Below are 19,785 nucleotides of genomic sequence, written 5' to 3'. Positions count from 1 at the left end.
CTATAATACTACTCCTATGTACAAGAATATAACTACTATAATACTGCTCCTATGTACAAGAATATAACTACTATAATACTGCTCCTATGTACAAGAATATAACTACTATAATACTGCTCCTATGTACAAGAATATAACTACTATAATACTACCTCCTATGTACAAGAATATAACTACTATAATACTACTCCTATGTACAAGAATATAACTACTATAATACTACTCATATTTACAAGTATATAACTACTATAATACTACTCCTATGTACAAGAATATAACTACTATAATACTGCTCCTATGTACAAGAATATAACTACTATAATACTGCTCCTATGTACAAGAATATAACTACTATAATACTGCCTCCTATGTACAAGAATATAACTACTATAATACTACTCCTATGTACAAGAATATAACTACTGTAATACTACCTCCTATGTACAAGAATATAACTACTATAATACTGCTCCTATGTACAAGAATATAACTACTATAATACTACTCCTATGTACAAGAATATAACTACTATAATACTACTCCTATGTACAAGAATATAACTACTGTAATACTGCTCCTATGTACAAGAATATAACTACTATAATACTGCTCCTATGTGCAAGAATATAATATAATACTGCTCCTATATACAAGAATATAACTACTATAATACTGCCCCCACTGCTCATTATGGAAATGTATCATTGTGATGTCTATAGAGAAGGAATTCTATACATCCTGTATAATATATATTTCCTGGCCTGTATAATCATGTATTGTACGGTTTTATATATGTAATACTCACATGCCGGTAACTCAGGGATACAGTAGCTCGTGTTGCAGCATATGGTGGAGAATCTTTTACTATATTTTACAATCGTGAAGCTTCCTTGTACGTCGCACTCTGTTGGTCGCCCACATCGCATTCCATAGTAGCTTAGAGATCCTTTTGTCATCAGCAGAAGTGAGAAGAATCATTACACATGTGCGATAAGAGTTACAGAGTTTGGTGAGTTTGTCACTTCCCACATATTATTTTTAAAAAGTTATTAAAACTCGGATGTATAAAACTGATAATAAATGCAGAATACCAAACTACGATGTCACCCAGATATGATTGGTCCCATCCAGATTGTCTACTTTCCCCAGGTCTGCACTTATGTGGTCTATGTCTATAAGAAATCTCTTAATCTCATTTAATAGAGCGAGTAATTCTGGGCCAAAAAGAAATTCACTTAATTTATATATATCTATAATACATAGTGTATGACACTGTCAGGGCTCCTAGGACTATATATATCTATAATACATAGTGTATGACACTGTCAGGACTCCTAGGACTATATATATATCTATAATACATAGTGTATGACACTGTCAGGGCTCCTAGGACTATATATAACTATAATACATAGTGTATGACACTGTCAGGGCTCCTAGGACTATATATATCTATAATACATAGTGTATGACACTGTCAGGACTCCTAGGACTATATATCTATAATACATAGTGTATGACACTGTCAGGACTCCTAGGACTATATATGTCTATAATACATAGTGTATGACACTGTCAGGGCTCCTAGGGCTATATATATCTATAATACATAGTGTATGACACTGTCAGGACTTCTAGGACAATATATATCTATAATACATAGTTTATGACACTGTCAGGGCTCCTAGGACTATATATATCTATTATACATAGTGTATGACACTGTCAGGGCTCCTAGGACTATATATCTATAATACATAGTGTATGACACTGTCAGGGCTCCTAGGACTATATATATCTATAATACATAGTGTATGACACTTTCAGGGCCCCTAGGACTATATATATCTATAATACATAGTGTATGACACTGTCAGGGCTCCTAGGACTATATATCTATAATACATAGTGTATGACACTGTCAGGACTCCTAGGACAATATATCTATAATACATAGTATATGACACTGTCAGGGCTCCTAGGACTATATATATATATCTATAATACATAGTGTATGACACTGTCAGGACTCCTAGGACTATATATCTATAATACATAGTGTATGACACTGCCAGGGCTCCTAGGACTATATATATCTATAATACATAGTGTATGACACTGTCAGGGCTCCTAGGACTATATATCTATAATACATAGTGTATGACACTGTCAGGGCTCCTAGGACTATATATATCTATAATACATAGTGTATGACACTGTCAGGACTCCTAGGACAATATATCTATAATACATAGTGTATGACACTGTCAGGGCTCCTAGGACTATATATATTTATAATACATAGTGTATGACACTGTCAGGGCTCTTAGGACTATATATCTATAATACATAGTGTATGACACTGTCAGGGCTCCTAGGACTATATATATCTATAATACATAGTGTATGACACTGTCAGGACTCCTAGGACAATATATCTATAATACATAGTGTATGACACTGTCAGGGCTCCTAGGACTATATATATCTATAATACATAGTGTATGACACTGTCAGGGCTCCTAGGACTATATATCTATAATACATAGTGTATGACACTGTCAGGGCTCCTAGGACTATATATATCTATAATACATAGTGTATGACACTGTCAGGGCTCCTAGGACTATATATCTATAATACATAGTGTATGACACTGTCAGGGCTCCTAGGACTATATATATCTATAATACATAGTGTATGACACTGTTAGGGCTCCTAGGACTATATATATCTATAATACATAGTGTATGACACTGTCAGGGCTCCTAGGACTATATATATATCTATAATACATAGTGTATGACACTGTCAGGGCTCCTAGGACTATATATATCTATAATACATAGTGTATGACACTGTCAGGGCTCCTAGGACTATATATCTATAATACATAGTGTATGACACTGTCAGGGCTCCTAGGACTATATATATCTATAATACATAGTATATGACACTGTCAGGGCTCCTAGGACTATATATCTATAATACATAGTGTATGACACTGTCAGGGCTCCTAGGACTATATATATCTATAATACATAGTGTATGACACTGTTAGGGCTCCTAGGACTATATATATCTATAATACATAGTGTATGACACTGTCAGGGCTCCTAGGACTATATATATATCTATAATACATAGTGTATGACACTGTCAGGGCTCCTAGGACTATATATATCTATAATACATAGTGTATGACACTGTCAGGGCTCCTAGGACTATATATCTATAATACATAGTGTATGACACTGTCAGGGCTCCTAGGACTATATATATCTATAATACATAGTGTATGACACTGTCAGGGCTCCTAGGACTATATATATATATTTATAATACATAGTGTATGAGACTGTCAGGGCTCCTATGAACCTCTCAGGACTAACTTTCCTAGTATATTTAGATGTTTGTTCTTCATCACTTTCCGTGTCTGACGGCCACATATATTCCTCCCAGATAATAATCCCCTGTAACACTTACATGTCTGCTATACCATTATTATTTGCAATTTACCTGCTATACGTTTAAAAAACAAACAAACAAACAAACAAAAAAAAAAACATGGGTAAGACCAAAAAGGGTAATTTGTGGAGCATTTTAATTGATAAATGCATAGAAGTGAGTGCCAGCGCAGTGTACGGTTATAGTCTCAGTTTATATCCTCTGCTTTCTATCCATTTTTCCATAGACATACATGTCACTTTCAATTTCACACAACTTTGGCTGTGTTTGCTGTAGAGAGTTTGCCCATCTCTATTAGCTACTGAAGACGGGTTCACAGTAGCCGGAAGGAAGAGCGACTGTCGACATACACAAGGAATGCAGAGGGGAGGGGCTGCTTACACACATTAAATGCAGAGGGGAGGGGCTGCTTACACACATTAAATGCAGAGGGGAGGGGCTGCTTACACACATTAAATGCAGAGGGGAGGGGCTGCTTACACACATTAAATGCAGAGGGGAGGGGCTATCCACAAAAACATGGACTATAAAGGGGAGGGGCTATGCTCACCTCACAATCTGCACATGACTGCGTTCAGCTTTAGCTGTCCAATGCATAGAGAGGATTCTGCCACATCTTACAATATATGAAAAGTCTACAATGTACTTGTATCTACTACTGACTAGCAGCTTGTGTTATTGCTGATGGGATGTTAGTCATAGACAGCAGTAGATTCCTTATTGTGCTCAGCTTTCTCTTTTTCTGTCTGGAAATTTTTTTTAGCTACATCATATCCTGGATTTGCAGTCTAGTGATGTTGGATCTCCAATAATATGGTCACTATTCTTAGACATTTGTTCTGTATTTTACAGTCACTCCTGCCAATGTGTTATAGTTAGCGGTGAGGCAGAGGGGCGGCTTAATCATCTATCTATCTATCTATCTATCTATCTATCTATCTATCTCCTATCTATCTATCTATCTATCTATCTATCTATCCTTCCATCTTCCTTAGTCTACTATTATAGTAACTCCTATTTCTTATTCTGTGAGGTGGGGGATTGTGTCACGTTTTTCGTGTCTTGTGCACCATTGTATATTATTTTTGCTGTATTACGTACCTTTGTGGCTTTTCTCATGTACGTTGACTGTTAGGCAGACGTCGTCCTCATTTGGGCAGGCATTTGTCTCATTGTTCTTTAAATTCCAATCCATTTGTTCTTCATTTGGTGATGGATAATTATAGCAGGCAATAGCAGAAGCTACGTGACAGAAGAGAAGACAACATGAGCGTCCGCTGTCAGGCCGAGTGCACTCCAGGTCACCCTACACAATCTCCAGTGTACAGAGGCTCCTATATCCCACCTCTTATAGCGCCCCCTTCTTACCTCCTACAATGACCGCACAGATGAGACAGAAGGTGAGACCCAGAGCCTTCATACCGGCAGCTGAGGATGATGATGGGCGGCCGCCATTCATATAACAAAGCATGGGGACGGGCAGAGAATTATCTGGGGAGAAGTGTCAGGAGCCAAGACTGTAATCAGGAAGGAGAGAAAGTATTCTCAGCAGACTGTGCCGTGATGGAGCCCTCATTAGTATATATCTGTACTTGTATACAGCACATCATATATACACTATATCCATACATACAGTGCATCATACATACAGTATATCCATAAACACAGTACACTGATACATACATACATTCCTAGATACAGTACACAGACACATTGGGCATGAGAAGTTTTAAGTTACACCCTGTTTTTCCCAAGATGGCGCCGCTGGAGTGACAGCCTGTTACTAGCAGCTCCAAGCTCAACTGACCTTCCTCCTTCCTTTTTCACTCTTGTCTATCACTCTATTACTCCACTCTTCAAGGAACACTGCGCTATCAATAACTACTTGTTCTGGACTTGAAACTTGCAGCGCTCTTCCCAAGGACTCCTTTTGTGTCCATGGTTATGTCTGGAGATGCCTGCAGCCAGGGGTCTTTTGCGTACACGAGGGAGGCGTTGGGCTCAGCTGAACTGCATAGGTCTAAACCAGCCATCCCCCACAATTTAAGGGAAAAACAGAGAAGGAGAGGATGCAGAGCTGGGATACTACAGGGGAAAGGACACTGATTCGTGATACCCTCCATCATCATGGGCAACGTGAGATCAAACGTGAATAAGGTGGACGGTTTGGCGGCGCTGACCAGGCACTATCTGGTACAGTACTTAAATAATAAATGGAGGATAAGAACCTCAGAGGTAGAAGAAACCGTGGTCAGACGTTTGCAGAGATTGGTACACAGAAGGAGCAGATCAACCATAGTCAGACGTTAGCAAGGTTCGGTACATAGGAGGAGCAGATCAACCGTAGTCAGACATTAGCAAGGTTCGGTACATAGGAGGAACAGATCAACTGTAGTCAGACATTAGCAAGGTTCGGTACACAGGAGCAGATCAACCGTAGCCAGACGTTTGCAAAGTTCGGTAATCAGGAGCAGCAAGGTAGTGGTGAGGTTCAGGGCAACACGGAGCAGACAGCCAGAATAATCAGGCACAGGATGGAGTGAGTTGTGAGTTTATATAGGACGGGCTAAACTGTGATTGGCCACAGAACAGGTGATCTTAATAAACCAATTACTCCAACAGAAGAGACCAGACAAGGTAAAGCACAAAACAAAACAGGATTCCAAATAGTGCAATGGTTAAGGCCGCAGAACATAGCCAGGGAGTCATGGGTTCAAGACCCAGTGAATTCAGTCTGTGACATTACTCCCCCTTCTCCAGGAGCGTCCTCTGGACGGTACTTGGCTTGGCTTCTCTGGATAGCGCTGATGAAATTCTCTTACCAGTTGTGGAGCATGGATGTTGTTTACGGCTTCCCATGAATTGTCTTCAGGGCCATACCTTTGCCTCTTTATCGAGTCTATCAGCAGTCTTCTTATAGTGATCTTGAGCTTCATGAGGGGCGTTTGTCAATTTTTCTTGAACCTGCTTTAAGGTAGACAGTCTGTCGGAGACAGCAGAAACTGAAGAAGAAATTGGAAGGTTGGGAATGAATGTAGGATGGAAACCCATATTGGCAAAAAATGGAGTCTGAGATGTAGAAGAATGCTGGGAGTTATTATAAGCAAATTCCGCTGTAGGAAGGAAAGGAACCCATCATCCTGGAGATAACTTGTGTAACACCGCAAATACTGTTCAAGGGTTTGGTTAGTGCGCTCAGTTTGCCCATTAGTTTGTGGATGAAAGGCAGAAGATAAGTTTACTTCAATTCCTAGAGTGGCACAAAAACTCTTCCAGAACTTTGAGGTAAGTTGTACCCCGCGGTCAGAAACTACATTGTCGGGTATGCCATGTAGGTGGAAAACTTCTTGATACAAGGTGCAGAGAACACATGATAGGGTCAAAGATATATCATAATAAACAAGTTTTATCTATTTGGTTATTATGATATATCCTGGACTTTATCATTATTTTTCTTCATCTTATTACCTACCAAGCGAATTATTGCATGTCATCATGCTAGATGTATATGTCCCCCACCTCTGCAAAATCTGATGCTGCCTGTGAGGTGCTACAAGCTGCGGTGAGCCAGCTGCAATCATTACATTTCCATGCTCTCCTCCTTGTTTCTGGAGATTTCAGCCGTGTCTCTCTACCAACCATTCTACCCAGCTTCACACAATATGTAACCTGCCACACAAGAGACAACAAAACACTGAACTTGCTCTTTGGCAATGTGAGGGGAGCATATAACTCTTCAGCCCTGCTATCCCTAGGTAGATCGGATTCCAAACTGGTGCATCTGCGACCTGTGCACAAGTCACTTGTACATAGAGAAACAGCTGTCACCCGAACAGTGAGAATAGGGTCAGAAGAGCTGCTCAGGAGGCCACTTCTTAGGGCCTTTTTCAACTGAGTGGTAGCATCCAGTACAGATGGTGGGAGACAGAAGGACACTGTCTATGGTGAGCTCCATGCTGGAGAACAACTCCCACCCCATGTATGACACAGTGATAGCACTGGGCAGTCCTGTCAGCGACCGACTGCTTCACCCCAAGTGTGAGAAGGAGCTATAAGAGATCCTTCCTCCCAATCACAGTCAGGCTGTATAATCTACATCAGGCTAAGATCACTCCACACAGAGAACTAATGATCCTGCCGTGTGTCTGTGTTTCTTTCTTTTTAGTTGCTATGATTCCTAGGATTTCTCTATCTGCCATGAGCTTGTACGTGTTTCTCTCTTGTTATATACTACTGTACCATCTATGAAACTGTATCACTGAAATGTCCCCATTGTGGGACTATTAAAGGATTATCTTATCTTATCTATGGATTATCTTATCTTATTTTAAATAATTAAAACCAGGCTTGCATTGATATATTATCGTATTTACTCCATGCTGTGCAAGAAGGCTTCCACCAGTTGAGAATGGTTATAGGGAACTGGGACACATAAGATAAAGTAAGGTAAAACATGGGGCACTAAGTCGAAATACTTCATTGATTTCATTGCAATGCATAGGGTAAAATCTATTATACTTGGATTTTCAGAAAATCTGCATGTAAATCTTGCAAAAGATATGTATGAAGACTTAAGAAAACATGTTTTGGATCCATACAAGGATCTTTTTCATGCCAAGAGACAACATGGAACAAAAACGAATGGGTTCCATTGTAAATGCGCTTGGGTGATTCTGTAAGAGAGGATTGTGGGGAAAAGATGACACAACTGATAACTTGAATATTAGATTTTATTAGTATAGAGATTCTATAAGTCTAGACGTCTTCCTGACAGGTTATTATTGAAGACGGATCATTAGGAGCCCAGAAAGGTAGAATAGACCACTGTAGGCTAAAGGGGGGGATCCTTTGTTGCATATGACTTCAGTAACGATGTGATGATTAAAGACTTTGTTTGGTTTCACCCTAGAGGTTCCGGCTTCACAGACACTACCAGTCCCACAGCCGTATAGGATTTCTTTTGAGACAATCGAAGCTGTAAAAGAAAAAGAGATATTGGAAGGTGGACGATTATTACAATTATTTGGAATTGTGCAGCCTGCTCTTCCTGGTTCATTTATATAATGCAAGAACTATAGAGCTGTCAAATGTCTTATGGTGAAATGATACAGGCAGGGCAATAGGAAATAAGAATGATAACATTGTGTCTGCACACTGGGGAGGAGGGCCTAATGGGTCCAGATCCCCCTCTATACCCTCACTTGGATTCAAGTACATGGATACAATGGAAACAGAGTAGCCGGATTGTATTATGCAAAGGAGTCAAACCAGGCTCTCTGTGCTGAAGCAAAGGATCTACTACTGTGATATTGGATGGCGTGATGATGTCATTCTGCCAAGAGAGTCATTTTTTTGGAGGCTAACAAGAAGTAAATTCAGGGCCATAGAATAGGAAAAATGCAACAAAAAGCAGGTGCCAAGGACATCGGGGTGCCAAAGTCTGCAGAGACAAGTTGTGGTGGAGAGAAGTCGTCACAGTGGTCTGGGCTGAACGGAGAAGAAAAATCGTAAAAATGATTCCAATCAGAGACGAGATGAACCCTGCGGCACTGGCTGGAAATACTTATTCCACCCCCTCTAGTTCTTGCTTTAGTCTCTTGTATGGTCTATAGAGTAAGGAGAGGAGATGGTAAGATGGAATAAAGGAGACCGCTGATCTACAGGACAGACCCGGACCTGGATATTAATGGCTGTCTCTTCAAATGAAAAAAGATTGTACAAAGTCGAGTTCCTCTTTAAATGAGCCATTTCCTCCAGCATGTGATCTAATATATAACCAAGGCCCCTCGTATTCCCTGGCACCTTGGTGAGGTGTAACCATGAGTGGTGTTACCTTTCTTCCTTGTGGTTTTGCTGTATTGTATGCAGACATCTTGGTCTCCGGTGCATTGCTTGACACTTCTTGCTATGCAATTGGAAGAATTGGACGTGCAACAGTCCGGACACATCAGACCATTCGTCTTATTACTGAGCGGTGGCACTAAAGACAGAAATAAGAGACAGAACGCAATAAATGAAGTGACTTCACACTAAACCATTTTAAACAATCTTCACTTTTGAGGAAACTGGCTTAGTGGTTACATTAGACTTAGAACTGGCTTAGTGGTTACATTAGACTTAGAACTGGCTTAGTGGTTACATTAGACTTACAACTGGCTTAGTGGTTACATTAGTCTAGCAGTTGTCCTAGTGGATACATCAGTCTTACAAGAGGCAGCTAAATTAGCAGTTACAGACAGTCCCTCGGAGAGACCTCAGGATTGGCCGTTTCACGTCTTTGCAGAGGCTCCGATTTTGGCAGTTTCACTCCTTATAGAGTAACACAGAGTGGCATAAGAAAGGTCCTGCACAAATAATTCCAACAGTAGCAATGGCGCACCATCCAATGTAGTAGTCTCTAAAGATGGGTGAACTCCGTGAGATTTGTTCTGACAATATTCGCAAGGGTCACCAAATTGGAAGAGTTACCGTAATACACTAGTGTTATAATATGCTGCAGACCCCAGTGTAGAACAAGTGGAGGCTCGGTGGGGGGGGGGGGGGGGGTCAGTGTGGACAAAATAAAAAACACACATACTCTCCTCTACTGAAGTCTATATGGCACCATAGTGTGCCAAGTATTAGTTTCTACTAGCCCATAGTGTTAAGTATCTTGAGGGCATATTTGATCATCCTCTTGGATTTTCAGAGGCTGTATAGATTAATAGGAGATAGATAGATAGATAGATAGATAGATAGGAGATAGATAGATAGATAGGAGATAGATAGATAGATAGGAGATAGATAGATAGATAGATAGATAGATAGATAGATAGATAGGAGATAGATAGATAGATAGATAGATAGATAGATAGATAGATATAGATAGGGGCTGCTCACACAAGGGTTCTGGAGAAAAGCACTGGTTCTGGTCACAGCAGGTGGTATTGATGGACATGGTCTTCTCGCTGCTACTTATGGTTCCTCTCCTGCTGCATTCCTGGGATTTTCCACATCTATGTAAATATTCTACACGCGTTTCTCCATCTAAGATAGACAGGGGTGAAAGAAGTTTAGAAGCTAGTTTTAGACTCAAACATCACGGATGGAAATGTCTACTGCGTGAAGATGGTGAATATGTGCAGAGAGATATGTGTGATATGTGCAGAGAGATATGTGTGATACGTGCAGAGAGATAGGTATGATATGTGCAGAGAGATATGTATGATATGTGCAGAGAGATATGTATGATATGTGCAGAGAGATATGTATGATATGTGCAGAGAGATATGTATGATATGTGCAGAGAGATAGGTATGATATATGCAGAGAGATATGTGATGTGTGGAGAGAGATATGTATGATATGTGCAGAGAGATATGTATGATATGTGCAGAGAGATATGTATGATATGTACAGAGAGATATGTATGATATGTGCTGAGAGATATGTATGATATGTGCTGAGAGATATGTATGATATGTGCTGAGAGATATGTATGATATGTGCTGAGAGATAGGTATGATATGTGCAGAGAGATAGGTATGATATGTGCAGAGAGATATGTATGATATGTGCAGAGAGATATGTATGATATGTGCAGAGATGTGTGATATGTGCAGAAAGATATGTATGATATATACAGAGAGATATGTATGATATGTGCTGAGAGATAGGTATGATATGTGCTGAGAGATAGGTATGATATATGCAGAGAGATATGTATGATATGTGCTGAGAGATAGGTATGATATGTGCAGAGAGATAGGTATGATATGTGCAGAGAGATATGTATGATATGTGCAGAGAGATATGTATGATATGTGCAGAGATGTGTGATATGTGCAGAAAGATATGTATGATATATACAGAGAGATATGTATGATATGTGCTGAGAGATAGGTATGATATGTGCTGAGAGATAGGTATGATATATGCAGAGAGATAGGTATGATATATGCAGAGAGATATGTATGATATGTGCAGAGAGATATGTGGGATATGTCCAACAAAAGGCACCAATGGGTGACTTTTTTTTAAAAGAAAAATAATGTCAAGGAAAAATGTAATATGCAGAAGACCTAAGGCTATTTTCAGATTATAATGATTAATGGCCATGTGACGTCCGTTTTTTCCAAAGGATGTGATACCACATGGCAGCATTACATTCAATACGAGGCTATTCACATGAATCTTAGGTAATGTCCCATTTTTGTCCAGTTTTATGGATACACTCCAATGTAAAGAGGATCTGTGAAAATGGTCAACCCTTGGGGTCAAGACGGCCGTGAAAAATGGACTTTTTTCACACCTTTTTTGTATCTAGGTCAACTGAATGTAGCCTAAAGCTCGGACTAGTCAGCGACTTTGGCCACCACTCCTGTCACATGACCAAAGAATGCTCCAGCAACTCTGGTACCCAACAGAGAAAAATATCCACTCAAAAGGAGAATTTCAAGGTTAATATGGAGTCATCTGGCTCATTACCGCTTGGAGTGACAGTTGCAAACTTGAGGGAAATAAAATGAAAAATTAAAAAAAAAAATAATTCATCCATTCAGTGACATGAAGCAGAGGTCTTTAAGATGAAAGAAAGAGTCAGCTAGTGGTCACATCTATCGGCTCCATCGGCTTGTGCATATAATGTGGGGCTCCGGTTAGTGATGTCTTCCTCTTCCTCAGTCCTGTTCTGCCCTCCTATGTATAAGCAGTCTATAAAAATGTCCTCGAAATTGCCCCTTATGTCTCCCCATCCAGCCCTCTTTAACTCAAACAGTTTCCTCTAGTCTTGATCACTTACCAATGGACACGACCATGACTTCTGGAACTTTCTATGTTCTGCCACTTATTAGTGTTGAGGAAACTGGTTTGGATAAAGTTTGTCCTTGTTATGAATTTTTCAAATAGTTCGCCATAACCATCCAAAAAGAAGAGACTCCAAATGTTCATAATCGCAGTTCTGTTTTGAAACAGCTGGGTGATCCTTGACAATATTTGCAAGATTAAACTCACAAGGGTCACTCAACACTTCCACTTACCGGAGAACCAGCCTTGATTTCCTTACGGGGGACCAATGTTGAGCAAGGGATTACGTGCACATGAAAGTAACTCGGCCACAGTGCGGAGATCATGGCTGGGATTCTGGCAAATTCCAGACCATAGAAAGTGCCCTCACTCATGGTCCTATCTAGTGCCACCGATCAAGACAACAGACGAGTAAAGAAAACTCTGCAAAATTTGTAATTATTTCTATTTTCAAAAATGTTAATTTTTAATTGTCTGCAGATGTAAATATGGTTATGTTCATGGGACACCCCTTTAATCAGGAGCTTCTGCAACATTCCTATCTGCAAACTTACAAATGTCTTTTCCTCACTTGCGCCCTATAGGGTTAGGAAAAGAATAAATCCCGATCGGCGATCGAGCAAATTTCACGATCGGGATCGGTTGGAAAAGGATCAGAAATCGGATTTTAAAATCAATCCTGAATTCTCAAGGTCGGCTCAACCCTAGCGCCGTATCATTTTTCTGTCTCTCTACGGTTACAGCATACAACGAAGAATTACCATACACGGTTCGAGTCACTTCAGTCACGCAGACGTCCTCATCCTCGGCACACAAGACAGATTCATTGCGAGTTATTTTTTTCTGAGGGCTAACCAAACACCAAAGGAATTTCCCTGCAATGTAAAAGAGTTTTAGTAAAAAAATTCCGAGTGCACTCACTCCGATATACACCACCCACTAAGAAGACCTATTTGCATCCTATAACCTTGCAGACGTCTCATCCAATATCATCTTTAGATCATGCACTTGTGGAAGGATAGATTGCAGCAAATATCTGACCCCTTTCCACCCTGTGTCACAAACATAAGGCATTGCTGGGTAACACTGAACGCAAAGTCCTGCACAATTACCACATTTACATGGCAAGGACGTATCTGCTGAGCTGACGCCTCAAGCAGCGGGTGTCAGCTGCAACAACGGCAAGGATCAGGGATACTGATGTATTTCTTATTCCTATGGTTTAACCTCTTAGATTCTATGGCAGCTGTGAGAGTAGAAGATAGACAAATGGAAGATGTCCCCTCTATCCCCCAATCAGTACCTAAAAACATGATGACAAGGAGACAATGTTTTTTTATGGCCACTAGAGACAAGTTAACCATTTGTAAGAAACTGACTTGAAAAATCTTTTGCCAAACCCAAAACTTTACAAGGTCATTAGGATAAAGTTCCCCTTACCCAAATAGCTCCCCCCCCCCCCCTACTCCTTACTATTGGGAGGGGCTAGCAACGTCAGACTCCCCTGGTTACTGGATCCTTCATGAAGACCAAGTTACAACCTTTACATTACTCACTGCAACAAAGTTTCGCTACTCTGGTAGTGCCTATACACTCCTCATTACAAGACCTGGAGAGTCCACCATATTGAGTCTTAGTTTGGTGAATTTGCTTCGTTCCATGAATGGCTTATCGATGGCCACTAGGTCCAAGAAGACACTATTTCTTAAATACAAATAAACTTTTCTGATTTGGAAGATCGCTCCAGGAGAAATATTGTTAAGCTCAGAGGAATTCCCGAATCAATCCCCAACTCGGACCTCGTGCTTATGAAAGCCACCAAAAAGAAGGATCCCAGACCGGAGAAGTATAAGGACACTTCTGTTTAAGTGGACTTGTCGGCTGCCACGCTACAACAAGGCAGGGCCCTATCCCCAGTCACTGCTATCTTACGGGTCAACCAGCTTAAGTATCGGAGGAGTTTTCTGTTTCGCCTTCTGGTTTCCAAAGCTGATGACCTCTTTGTGATTAATTCGTTGGAAGAAGGTTGTAAACTTCTTAAAAGATGGAATTTGTGGCTTCCAGATCTGGAGAACATTCCTAAAGCTGTTCCCTCACACATTGAAGATCTGTGGTACACTGTTGCAGCTTGCAGGAAGGCATCTCACTGAGGTGTCTACGCTCTACCTTGTTCTATTAGGGGGACATGTTCAGTTCCTGATATTCACTCTTTGCCACTAGGCCCTGAGACTGATTTTTCTCTACTCCCTTATTGAGCAAAATTGCATCGCCTCTACTGGATTACTGATGATCCTTTATCATTTATGGCATTTTGTTGTTGGCTTGTCCCCTCCCCCCCCCCCACACTTCCCACCTTTGTGTCTTATCCCATGTTTTGTTTTGTTGACAGCTCAGGAACGGGCAGGGCTGGCGTGAGACAAAAATAAGGTCATGCTCTCCATTACTGGTCCCTCACCAATCATTGGCCTCAGCGGTATGACTTACTAATCCCGGGTAGAGGAGGGGAAAGGGAACCAGGACAATACAATGGAGCATTAGAGATAGAGGTTTGAGAATTTTGTTTTATTTTAGGTGCCAGGGGGTTGGAGGTCACTTTTCCTAACCAAACAGAAAAAAAATCTTTGAGCCCTAGCTCCTCCTCTTCCTCCATCTATCTCCTCCCCTTTGTCAGTTTCCAGGACTCACCTACAGGAAGAAAGTTGTTACTGTCGACCGTAGTGCAAGAGGCTCTTAAATTAAACGTGTTGGAGAAAATTCTTATGTCGCCTCTTTTGCAGATATTTTGGGTAGTACAGCCACGGGAATGAAGGAACGTATCTAACAGAGAAGAAATACCAAAGAGAAGTAAATAGCAAGAAATACCATCAGCTGCTGCATCCAAGAGTCCACATCAGGGACAGTGTGCAGAGAGCGGACTCCGAGACTGGTGGAAGTTGTACAACAAGAAGGAAGGAAAAATAAGGTAAAAAAAAATAAAATAAAAAAGTGTAAAGATTGAGAGTTCTTAGTAGTAGATACCTTTTTAATGGCTAACAAAAAATGAAAGATCGCGAGCTTTCCAACAACATATATCCAAAAAGAAGGACACTATATTACAAAATGTCTCTTGCAAGTTGAAGGGTTCTTTAAGTTTAGGGCAAGGTTCACATGAGAATTATGAAGGAATCTGAGAAGAAAATACCTTGGTAAGATAATTCATAATAGTTGATGCAATATGTCTCCTCTCCTGTGCACTCTATTGCACTTGTTGGAACACATTCTCGACGTGTCTCTGATAAACAAGCAGGACATTTCACTCCATTTCTGGTCTCATTATCAGGAGGTACTAGAGAGGAACAAAAACAGGTACAATACATTATGGTAGGTATAACAGTATGCAAATGCAGGATATATTAGAAAGGAGGGAAACACTGGTGCGATAATACTATAATACTGCTCCTATGTACAAGAATATAACTACTATAATACTACTCCTATGTACAAGAATATAACTACTATAATACTGCTCCTATGTACAAGAATATAAATACTATAATACTACTCCTATGTACAAGAATATAACTACTATAATACTGCTCCTATGTACAAGAATATAAATACTATAATACTACTCCTATGTACAAGAATATAACTACTATAATACTACTCCTATGTACAAGAATATAACTACTATAATACAACCTCCTATGTACAAGAATATAACTACTATAATACTACTCCTATGTATAAGAATATAACTACTATAATACAACCTCCTATGTACAAGAATATAACTACTATAATACTGCTCCTATGTACAAGAATATAACTCCTATAATACTACTCCTATGTACAAGAATATAACTACTATAATACTGCTCCTATGTACAAGAATATAACTACTATAATACTACTCCTATGTACAAGAATAAAACTACTATAATACTACTCCTATGTACAAGAATATAACTACTATAATACTACTCCTATGTACAAGAATATAACTACTATAATACTACCTTCTATGTACAAGAATAAAACTACTATAATACTACTCCTATGTACAAGAATATAACTACTATAATACTTCCTCCTATGTACAAGAATAAAACTACTATAATACTGCTCCTATGTACAAGAATATAAATACTATAATACTACCTCCTATGTACAAGAATATAACTACTATAATACTACCTCCTATGTACAAGAATATAACTACTATAATACTACCTCCTATGTACAAGAATATAACTACTATAATACTACTCCTATGTACAAGAATATAACTACTATAATACTGCTCCTATGTACAAGAATATAACTACTATAATACTACTCCTATGTACAAGAATATAACTACTATAATACTACCTCCTATGTACAAGAATATAACTACTGTAATACTACTCCTATGTATAAGAATATAACTACTATAATACTGCTCCTAAGTACAAGAATATAACTACTATAATACTGCTCCTATGTACAAGTATATAACTACTATAATACTGCTCCTATATACAAGAATATAACTACTATAATACTACCTCCTATATACAAGAATATAACTACTATAATACTGCTCCTATGTACAAGAATATAACTACTATAATACTGCTCCTATGTACAAGAATATAACTACTATAATACTACCCCTATGTATAAGAATATAACTACTATAATACTACTCCTATGTACAAGAATATAACTACTATAATACTGCTCCTATGTACAAGAATATAACTACTATAATACTGCTCCTATGTACAAGAATATAACTACTATAATACTACCTCCTATGTACAAGAATATAACTACTATAATACTACCTCCTATGTACAAGAATATAACTACTATAATACTACCTCCTACGTACAAGAATATAACTACTATAATACTACCTCCTATATACAAGAATATAACTACTATAATACTACCTCCTATATACAAGAATATAACTACTATAATACTACTCCTATGTACAAGAATATAACTACTATAATACTACTCCTATGTACAAGAATATAACTACTATAATACTGCTCCAATGTACAAGAATATAACTACTATAATACTGCTCCTATATACAAGAATATAACTACTATAATACTACTCCTATGTACAAGAATATAACTACTATAATACTACTCCTATGTACAAGAATATAACTACTATAATACTGCCTACTATGTACAAGAATATAACTACTATAATACTACTAGAGATGAGCGAACAGTGTTCTATGGAACTCATGTTCGATCGGATATTAGGCTGTTCGGCATGTTCGAATCGAATCGAGCACCGCGTGGTAAAGTGCGCCATTACTCGATTCCCCTCCCACCTTCCCTGGCGCCTTTTTTGCTCCAATAACAGCGCAGGGTAGGTGGGACAGGAACTACGACACCGGTGACGTTGAGAAAAGTAGGCAAAACCCATTGGCTGCCGAAAACATGTGACCTCTAATTTAAAAGAACAGCGCCGCCCAGGTTCGCGTCATTCTGAGCTTGCAATTCACCGAGGACGGAGGTTTCCGTCCAGTTAGCTAGGGCTTAGATTCTGGGTAGGCAGGGACAGGCTAGGATAGGAAGGAGAAGACAACCAACAGCTCTTGTAAGAGCTAAATTCCAGGGAGAAGCTTGTCAGTGTAACGTGGCACTGACGGGCTCAATCGCCGCAACCCAGCTTTCCCAGGATCCTGAATGGAATACACTGTCAGTGTATTCCCGTATACCCGATATATACCCCCGATACCCGTTCCAACGGTGTGCCCCCCCACCTTCACCCCAGAAATACCCTGCAAGTCCCCTAGCAATAGAATTGGGGCTATATACACCCACAATTTTTACTACTGGTATACAGTGCCATTGTCTGACTGGGAATTCAAAGAATATATTGGGGTTACGTGCACCCACAATTTTTACTACTGGTATACAGTGCCATTGTCTGACTGGGAATTCAAAGAATATATTGGGGTTACGTGCACCCACAATTTTTACTACTGGTATACAGTGCCATTGTCTGACTGGGAATTCAAAGAATATATTGGGAATACAAATACCCTCATTTCTTGCTACTGCCATATAGTGCCAGTTTCTGACTGGTAATTCAAAGAATATATTGGGGTTACGTGCACCCACAATTTTTACTACTGGTATATAGTGCCATTGTCTGACTGGTAATTCAAAGAATATATTGGGGTTACGTGCACCCACAATTTTTACTACTGGTATACAGTGCCAATTTCTAACTAGGAATTCAAAATGCGCAAGGCTCCCGGAAAGGGACGTGGACGAGGCCGTGGGCGAGGTCGGGGGAATGGTTCTGGGGAGCAAGGTAGCAGTGAAGCCACAGGGCGTCCCGTGCCTACTCCTGTGGGGCAGCAAGCATTGCGCCACTCCACAGTGCCAGGGTTGCTTGCCACATTAACTAAACTGCAGGGTACAAACCTTAGTAGGCCCGAGAACCAGGAACAGGTCTTGCAATGGCTGTCAGAGAACGCTTACAGCACATTGTCCAGCAGCCAGTCAGACTCTGCCTCCTCTCCTCCTATTACCCAACAGTCTTGTCTTCCTTCCTCCCAAAATTCCGAAGCTTTACAGAACAATAACCCAAACTGTCCCTGCTCCCCAGAGCCGTTCTCCGCTCCTTTCATTGTCCCTCAACCTGCCTCTCCACGTCACGATTCCACGAACCTAACAGAGGAGCATCTGTGTCCAGATGCTCAAACACTAGAGTCTCCTCCATCTCCGTTCGATTTGGTGGTGGATGACCAGCAACCCACCCTCATCGACGATGATGTGACGCAGTTGCCGTCAGGGCATCCAGTTGACCGGCACATTGTGCGGGAGGAGGAGATGAGACAGGAGTTGGAAGAGGAAGTGGTGGATGATGAGGACACTGACCCGACCTGGACAGGGGGGATGTCAAGCGGGGAAAGTAGTGTGGATGTTGAGGCAGGTGCAGCACCAAAAAGGGTAGCTAGAGGCAGAGGCAGAGGTCAGCAGCTTAGGCGAAGCCAGGCCACACCCGGAATCTCCCAAGATGTTCCAGTTCGTACCCAGCCCCGAAAAACTCCCACCTCGAGGGCACGTTTCTCGAAGGTGTGGAGTTTTTTCAAGGAATGCGCCGAGGACAGATATAGTGTTGTCTGCACAATTTGCCTCTCGAAATTGATTAGGGGCTCTGAGAAGAGCAACCTGTCCACCACTTCAATGCGCCGTCATTTGGAATCCAAGCACTGGAATCAGTGGCAGGCAGCAACGGCAGGACAAAGGCCGCCTGCCGTTCACGCCACTGCCACTGCCTCTACCACTGCCTCTGCCTCTGCCACTGCTGACTGTGCTGGCGATGCACTCCAGAGGACGAGCCAGGACACCACTTCATCTGCCTCCGCCACTTTGTTGACTTCTACCTCATCCTCCCCTGGTCCTGTCTTATCTCCTTCTCCTGCACCATCAAAGGCACCATCAGGCGTTTCTTTACAACAACCCACCATCTCTCAGACATTGGAGCGGCGGCAGAAATACACTGCTAACCACCCACACGCGCAAG

This window comes from Leptodactylus fuscus, chromosome 6 (genome assembly GCF_031893055.1).
Source record: "Leptodactylus fuscus isolate aLepFus1 chromosome 6, aLepFus1.hap2, whole genome shotgun sequence".
NCBI classification, from domain to species: domain Eukaryota; kingdom Metazoa; phylum Chordata; class Amphibia; order Anura; family Leptodactylidae; genus Leptodactylus; species Leptodactylus fuscus.
This window is presented reverse-complemented; position numbering follows the sequence as displayed.